Raw genomic sequence first — 9,088 nt, forward strand, 5'->3', positions numbered from 1 at the left:
TTGATAAGAACCTTTTGAGTGCCTTACACAATGGTTTTCTTGTGTGTTTATTGTCAAAATGGTGAGAGGCATCCAGTATCTTGAAGACTTTTCTTTCAGCCAAGAATTCCTAAATAACTAGAAGTCATCTTGAATTGTAAGGAATGGTTAATTAAAAACACAACATCCTTTTCTACTCCGGTTCCAGAGGAAGCTTGGTGGACGTGCACAGCTAACATGGGAGTACTATACTTTAACCGAAACCTTTGTACAGACAACAAACCCGTTTCTGCAGCCACTGTTGTTAGTCTCTTGATTCATAATGACTTAAGCACACTTGACATCAACTGCATCAAGATGTGACATGTTTTATAAGAAAAAGAAAAAAAAACACTTAAAGTTAAAAAAAATATTTTTAGGTATTTTCACAAACAAACTGGCTTTTAAATAAATTTGCTTCCATATTGGTTGGAGAAGATAAAAAAACAACAACAAAGGAGTGGGAAGTGATTAGGTATCAGTTCTGTATTTTCCAAAGCCAAATATGTAAATGTTAAGGAAAGAAAACAAAGAGAGATTCAAATCTTGTAATTTAATATTGTTATTAAAACTTTAATGTATCCTATTCTTTAACATTTGGTGTTAATATAAAATTACTTGGCAATGCTTGACATTTGAAATAAACATTTTCTATTGTTTTATTTGCAAGGGGTCCAGTTAATTTTGCTTAGCTACAGTTTGGTCATAAATCAAGTGAGTTTAAAGACACTATCAAATTATTAGGTTCCCAGAGAAAATTGTCCCCTTTTAATAAAAGAAGGCCAGGTGGTATTTAAAAGTCTCAACTCGTCCCCAAACAATACCTGATTCTGTTTTTAGTATGTCTTACTATATATAAATATATGTTTAATGTAAAGCATTTAATCTATGTAGGTAAATGCTAATAGATTAAAGAAACTAATTTAAAAAAATCAGAATATTCAGTATGTGAGGTTCCATTTTAAAGTGTTTGAGCTTGCAGAAGAGAAGTATTAGACATTAGGAATGCCTTGAAAGTAGCTTTTTAGATAGGTGCCCATTGATCAAACTCGATAAACTAAATCTAAGGTTTTTTGTTTTGTTTTTTTAATTATAAGAGCTGTCATAAGCCTTAGGTATTATGAATAGCATAAGCACTTTGAATCACCTGTAAGAGAGTTTCTTCCCATTGCCATCAATAAACCCAACCCTAATCTATTATTTTTATACTCATTCCTCAAGTGCAATGGCTATTTTAATATGCTCAGTGTGGATAAAATATTACATTTCTGTAACTTTTGACTAAAGAACTTATATTTCTCTAGTTAAAAAAATTTAAAGGAGCTATCTTCCCTTCAAGAACACACACATTTATTTTCATTAAGCCTCCTAAAACAAAATTAATTTAGGGTTTTAAACAGGCACCCAGTAGTTATTTTCAATATTTTTATTCTTGTGCAGCACTTGGTATTTACCTAAGTGCTTTGAAAATATACTCTTTATATTTCAGAGAAGGGAAAGAGAAATGTAAGGTTTAATAGCAACCACTTCCATTGAACATGGCGACATGTGCCATCATGATGTTCTTCACTAAAGTTAGCTGTCCCTTATCACAGAGTCGAAGATAACAAAATATGAGTTAGTGCATTTCTCCTCAAATTGGGAGGTGCAATTTGAATTTTAATAATAAATGCTAGAATGACCAAATTGCAGACTAATTGTTTCCATATTGTACTTAAAATGAGTTTTTAAAAATAAAAAAAGATGACTATATACAATTAATGCTATTTATTGTACCTCTGGGCCGACTCTTCTAAAAATTGTAGCTTATTGAATTTTCTCTGTCAAGCTTGAACCTAATGTAAATAATTGAAATAATGTAAAGTTATATTTTCATGTTTTTATAGATACAACATGACAAGAATACATAATGTAAGAGTATTCCAACTATGGATAATGTTGAATGGATAATGCACATCTCAGTTACAAGCAGTAATCATAGTTTAATACCCATGTAACGGTGCATCAATATATTGCTATATAAATATGTCTGTGTGCATTTAAGTGAAAAGTGGTCAAACAAGAGTGATGACAGCTGTCTGAGGTTTTTTTAATCATTTTATATAAAAACTGTTATGGGAAGACCAAAATGTTTATGAACTATTCTTATGTAAATTTACAACTGTCCTTTACTGTACTTTTTTGTTTACAGTATAGTACCTTATTTTCTGCTGTGTTAAGTGGGTGTCAAAGTCCAAGGAGACATACACTTTCTATAACTTCTATTGAAGACATTGGAATTTCCAATTTTTCATGTGTACTATGTCAGAAAATGCTTTTGATTTTATTTTTAAATCTAACATCGGATGGCTTTTTCTCGGAGTGCTGTAAAAACTTCAATCATACATAAAACATGTTCTTACAAAAGGCAAAGATCTTTATTTATTTTTTACTTAATAGTTCTTCAAACTAATAATAATGAGAAACCAAAAATGTATTTAGATTTGTTCCCAAACGCAGCTGTTTCTACGGCACAATGACATCTTTGCTCAGTTTACATGTCAGCCAGGTGCAAATGTAACAAAATACAATTAGCCTCGATTTTTTTAGGTAAAATAATTTACCATTTTAGATATTCCAAACATGCAGTCGTTAAGTGCTTTGGGCATAAGTAGGAATATGGATATTGGTTAATTACATTTCTCATTTTATAACAGACTAGAGGCCCGGTGCACGAAATCCATGCACTCCAGGGGGTCCCTCAGCCTGACCTGCACCCTCTCACTGTCTGGGAGCTCTCAGTGGATATCAGACTACCACAGAGGCAGGAGAGGCTCCTGCCACCGCTGCTGCACTCGCCAGCTGTGAGCCTGGCTCAGGGCTTCTGGCTGAGCAGCACTCCCCCTGTGGGGGCACACTGGCCACCAGAGGGCAGCTCCTGTGTTGAACATCTGTCCCCTGGTGTTCAATGTACATCATAGTGACTGGCCATTCCACTATTTGGTCGATTTGCATATTAGCCTTTTATTATATAGGACACACTCTACTGCTAAAATGTGTCCTGCTTTACTATCTTCAGCCATTGCACTCGCTGTGCTGTGTCCCTTCAGCTGCTATTATAGGCACATTAACGAGCAGGAAGGTTACTTTAAAAATTCCACAAGGTAAAACATTTCCAGGTTTACATGTTTCAAAAATGCCTTCATTTATTGTTTTACTGGGAGTATTAATAACTAGTACTCTTGAAATTTTTATTGCCTTTTTGCAAAGGTGATTATTTTCATATTTAGAGAGTTCTTAGGCAGAGTCCAAAAATTAAGACATTTTAGTTCTTCAAAACTGCATATTGAAATTTCTTTTATAACATTTGGTGGATTTTAATATATTGAATGTGTTATAGATGAATACACCAATACATCTGCTTAAAAATAATCTTAACTTTTCACTCTGTAAATGCTCTAAATATTTTTGGTGGTTGTGGTAGTCAATTTAGCAAATGAAGAGAAATATTAACAATATAATAACCCCACAGAGTAATTTCAGTACAACACCTTGACATACCATTAAAAATCACTTGTTGAAACTAATTAGAATATAATACAATGTGATTTCTTCCCTTTTCTCTGTTCCCTGTCTCATCCATCTCCTAGAGCTGTCAACCCAGTAAACTGAAACAAATAACTCAAGCATCACTTCTACCTTGAAATGTGTTTCTGGTATTTATACTTGTTTTTAGGTTGGATAGAGTTTATTACATATTGCACTTGAGAGCCCACTAATATGTCTTGTAAAATGAAGTGTAATTCAGGCAAATATTTCACTTTTCTTCATTTCAAATGAAATAAGTAGCTTGATTGATTGAATTAGTTACATAGGTTCTCTGCATTATCAATTTTAAATAACATGGTTTTTTAATAATACGCTATAAACTTTGAAGAGTTTATTGGCTGTTTAACAATTTTTATATAAACTCTCAAAAGAGTATTAAAGGAATTAGGAGAATAGTGTAACTATTTAAAAGTAGAGTAAATTTTGTGCAAGGGATTCCAATACTTAAAATTGGTTAATCACCAATGTTAAAGATGGGTAAGTACAAATAATCGTCATGATATTACCAATGAGAATTTGAGGATGCATTAAGTGATTTGTGAAAGTTGCATCAATTTTTTTTTTAAAAGGAGGAGTTCATTCTCTTAATGTGTTGTTTTGGCTACACCACAACACTGCAAAGTCTATCAGATACTAATCAACAAATTGCATTTTCTCTATTTTGTGTTTTAAAATGACGACTCATAGACAGCATATGGCACTCTAAGTACATGAAGGTTCAAAGATATTTATGTAAACATGCTGATATTCAAGCACAGAGACTAACACAAATGATCTCATAACCAATGCAAGTAAGAAAGTGCCTAGAGGAAATCTGGATCATAAGAATTTGTACGTGTATATCCTGTCTCTATGTATTCCCTTCTTGCTATGCCATTTTACATTCTCTTCCTGCCATTTTTAAAATATGTTATACTTCAAACAGCATCTCATTTTTTAGTTTCATTCATCTTGCTTTCTGCTTTTTTTCCTGTGTTATCCCATCTATTTCTGGCTTGTCCTTCATGAGAGATTTTGCTTTGAGGGCACTTAAAATGCAATTCATTTTGTCAAAGACAGGACTGACAGTTTCAGAGTCTTCTTAATAACTATAATAAATGATGAAGAATTTCTTGCATGAAATAAAAATGTCCTGTTAAGCTCTATTTCTGCATCCCTCACATAACCAGTGCCGATGATTGGAAAATTTGTTATATTCCTCCATGTACTTACGGAGCTGCACATTTCATCGTTTCTATAGGAAATGAGAGGCCTTTCCAGGAGACAGGAAGAGTAGAAATTCTATTTTTAACATGTTTGCTCATCAGAATTTCTTTTAAAAGACACTTCACAATGAACATAAGCCAAATCTCCACTTTAATTCCACTCTCAAACACTTCCAGATTATTCTTTAACTGCCTTTTCCCCCCATTAGCTCTAAGTCAGTTTTGCCATTTCAGAGCCAAATTCCTTTTTGGATATGCCTAAACTCACTGTTACTTCATTGGATATGCCTGAATTTACTGTGAATGACTTTGGTCATTTTTCTTTCTTTTCTTCTTTCCTTTCAGGTTAATGTGCCAATTTCATTTTATTGTAAATTGGAATGTGGGGGAGTGGATTAAACACTTGGGAGGGAGTCAAAACCAGGATTCTAGCTTTATCTCCCCTTGTTTCAAGCCTCCCTTTGTCTGTCTTCTCAACTGGAGTATGTGGATACTAGGACTGTCTCATGGGAATGATGAAAGGAAATGTCATATGATTATTTAAAACATAATGCAATATTGTCTCTTCTTAAATGGTTTGAAGGAATGAGTTCATGCACCGGAGTGTCACTTGGTACAGAAAAAGGTTTTGTTATAAAGTTCCAAATTTGTTTTAATCCCTCAAAACATTAGAAAAGCAGTTCTATAACTTTCATTTATTAATTCAGTTATTCATTAATTCCATCTAACAAATATTAATTGAATTTACCTTGAATAAATATAGGTGAAAAGTAGGAGCTGCATTTGTAACTTCTATTCTGAAGGTTAAGCATTATATTTTCTTTAAAACATGTACTTTTTTGATCCCATTTATTTAGAAATAGTATGTGTATATGGGTAGCCTTATAATACTTAGAAGTTATATATTTCTGTCTAACAATTTTTAACTCAAGACATTCAAACTTTAAGTTAGAACAGATATTTGATAACTAATAACATTCACCATCTCCTTAACTATAAATGCATATTTCTTCTCTCAAAAATTGTCTTAGATTGTATTGTCCATAAGTTTATTTGGTATTCAATCAATAGTTCTATTTTCAAAGAGTCAAATTAAATCCATGAACAAATATCACAATTTGGTAATTCTAAATTGTTGCTGCCTGCATGGCTTACCTATATCTAGAATCAATTTCTTTAGATAAAAGTTCAAATATGATTCAACATATTTATGGCCAGTAGCTAAGTTGTATTTTGCATTTAAACTGAAACTAAAATTAAGGAAAAATATATATTAAAAACAGGCTGGTAATTTCTCAACTATGAGCCTGTCAATCTAGAAATTTTCATGACAAGACTAAAATAAATTCTTATCATTTTAAAAATGTTACTTAACATTTTTTATTTAAATATTTACATTAAATCACTCCTAAATTCAATGAGAATTTTTGTTGGATTTCCTAACCTAAAGAAAAATATATTTAAAATTTTGGAATTTATACAGTATAACCATGGTATTTTATTTATTATCACCTATTATATTGTCCATTTGGTAAGAATCAGAATCAAAATCAATTATAAATAAATTTGTGCATATTTTCCATTTATTTGTTTGACTTATTATAATACAAGTTAGAGGGTTTGGTTTTTTTTCATGTAAAACTAGCTTTTTCTTCCCCAGTATCTTATGGTCAAGAATTCTGTGGTTATTAAAATTTTAAGCTATTAGATATATTTGTCCCATATCTAAAAATACATTTGTGTAAATATTTACAGAATTAATGAAAATAGCCTCATAAAAATGATTTGCAAGTTTTTGAAATAATTATGACAATGGAAATCTATAGTGTTATTAACTATATACTATACACTTGCTTTGCTTATGCCTCTATTCCTCCCCAAGTTAGATTTTTGTTTGCCAGTGGTCTCAATTGGTCAGAGGACAGTTTTACTGAAGTCTAAGTCATGAGTTCCAATCACAAATAATAGTTAATTTAACGAGATGTTGAGATCATAGATAACATACCCATTCTTACACATTCTTCTTGCAAATATGTGCCTTAGTTGTCAGCGTGAGTTAATATGGTTAATCAGTGTAAAGCTGACATCTTTATTTAGGTTTCTTTTTAAATAAAAATGCAGTTTTGGACTTATAATTATATTTAGTCTGTATCTTAAAAGCCTTCCACATCTGTTTTATGTGTATTATCTTGTCAGCTATTTGTGTTAAAGCGAATGACACGTCTTTGTTCCTTTTTATTTAATGTTGTTTATGTTTCTGTGTGTATGTTCATGCGTGTATTAAAAAAATTCCACATCCTCTACAGTATTTTTTCTGCTAATTATTTATAACATTGTTTTTCATATTTTCTGAGTCTTTTAACTCAAAAGTTTGAAAGGGATTAAAGTAGATTATTCTAGAGATTTTAAAGGGGTTTTCAAAAGGAAATTAATTAAGCAACTATTTAAGGTAGCGTATATCAATGTAACTAAACTCAAGCCCAAAATTAGGCCTTGCTTTTTTGTATTTGAAATTTACTTTGAAGTGTTTAAATCTTCAAAATTGAACTTCTAAGGTTTGTACTTCATAATTAGTTGCTAAATCATCTCCACATGGGAAAATATATTGGAGTTATTTTTACACTATATCTCATCTTTCTCCTTTTCTTCATTAAAAAAATAAAAAACCCCAAAATATGGAAAACAAAACTGTGCTTCCTATCTGGAAATGGTGTTCTGGATATAGGAAAAGAGTATGTACCCCGAGTATCTGAATTAACAGTTCCCAACATTGAAGAATAATTGGTTCCCAGTATAATCTTCTTGCGTCATATTCATCTTAAGGAAACCCATTTCCCTGATGATATAGTACTGAGTATGGCATAGAAAGGCAAAGCCATTGGCCAACTGTATACCACTGGTAAAGGACAAGTCAGGATCATAGCCCAGGGCTAATTCCCTATTCCAATCCTTTCCCCCTCCTTTACTAGATAAGTTCTCCTTAGTTCTCAGATGCACATCTACATAGTAGAAGAATAGGAATGCTCTACTCATCAGGACAACTCTTAAAAAAAAAAAATCAATGGCTGAATTAGGATGCACTCTTGCAATTGAATTTCTATGCAAAAACTTTTCTTACTCTGAGTGGGACATACGGCATAGAACTGGCCAGAGATACAGCATGACAGAATGTTATAGCTACATATGTGTGTTTTTAATGCAACTACTTATATTTATTTTTTTGATGTCTTAAATATTTGTGAGGAAAATATAATACTTCAGTTAATAATTGTTAAAGAAATATACATGCCCATCTGTGCTTATTGGCTGTCCTGAAACCATTGTTTAAAAAGGTGGGATTATAAATACAAATACAAGTGGTAAATATTACATACTAATTTGCCTTTAGAAAATGTGAAAACATTTTGCAAATGAAACTGTGAAGAACAGGTTGAGATTATAGATTGAGTATATATAATGTCCTGAAACATTCATTAAGATAGTGATTTTTAGCTCTATTAGATTAAAAATACTAATATCTAGATTTATAGTTTATATGAAACTTCTGCATAGAAAAATTTAATATTATACAGCAATATATAAATTACAAAGCATTTTCTTGTTTGATTCTCAGATTTATATCCATTATTCATACATTACCACATTATTTTTACTACCATATTGTCTTTCCCAATACAATGGCAAAACAAGAAAATATTTTCACAAGCATAAAGTTTATCTTTTTTTTTTTTTGCCTGAAACCAGGCATGGCTTACTATTTCAACTGTCTCTTTTATCTTTATGTTTTCCATTATGTGCTCTATCCATGTGGCCAGCTTTCTTTCACAGGCATCTATATGACAATGATTGTCTGGCTTTTTAGTTCCCCTTATTAATAAGACTCTATAAAAATCTTTCCCATACATGGTTTAGCACAAGCTTAGTAATCTCTCAAATAGCATGTGAAGACTTTCCTATCTTATATCACCTAACCTGGATTTCTCACACCTGCTGGACTCCAAACAAAGTTGATTAAGTACTTTGTTCTTGTTCAAATTCTGTCCCTAGTGGAAATCTCTCTAATACAAAAGCAATGTTATTTCCTTTATTATATAGTATGAGCTTCCTGAAGGCAGGGAATAAATATTTCTTATTCATCATCTTCAAGTACTTAAACTTTTTCCAAAATAATGATAAGTGCTTTTCACTACAAAGCACTTACTATGTGCAAGGCATCACACTATTAAGTACATGTTATGGCCTTATTTTTCATTTTACAAATAAGGAATCTGAGGCAG

At 31.6% G+C, this 9,088-nt stretch overlaps 1 protein-coding gene across 3 annotated transcripts in view; it reads left to right on the forward strand.

Moving 5' to 3' along the window:
• GRIA2 (glutamate ionotropic receptor AMPA type subunit 2) overlaps positions 1 to 6,395 on the forward strand; it is a 124,146-nt gene extending 117,751 nt beyond the window's left edge. For all 3 annotated transcript variants that reach the window (XM_059697709.1, XM_059697704.1, XM_059697703.1), the window contains one exon: positions 1 to 6,395. This exon is cut by the window's left edge and continues 167 nt beyond it. The gene's annotated coding sequence lies outside the window, so the exon portion shown is untranslated.
• The last annotated feature ends 2,693 nt before the right edge of the window (positions 6,396 to 9,088 follow it).

This window comes from Myotis daubentonii, chromosome 5, assembly GCF_963259705.1.
Source record: "Myotis daubentonii chromosome 5, mMyoDau2.1, whole genome shotgun sequence".
NCBI classification, from domain to species: Eukaryota; Metazoa; Chordata; class Mammalia; order Chiroptera; family Vespertilionidae; genus Myotis; species Myotis daubentonii.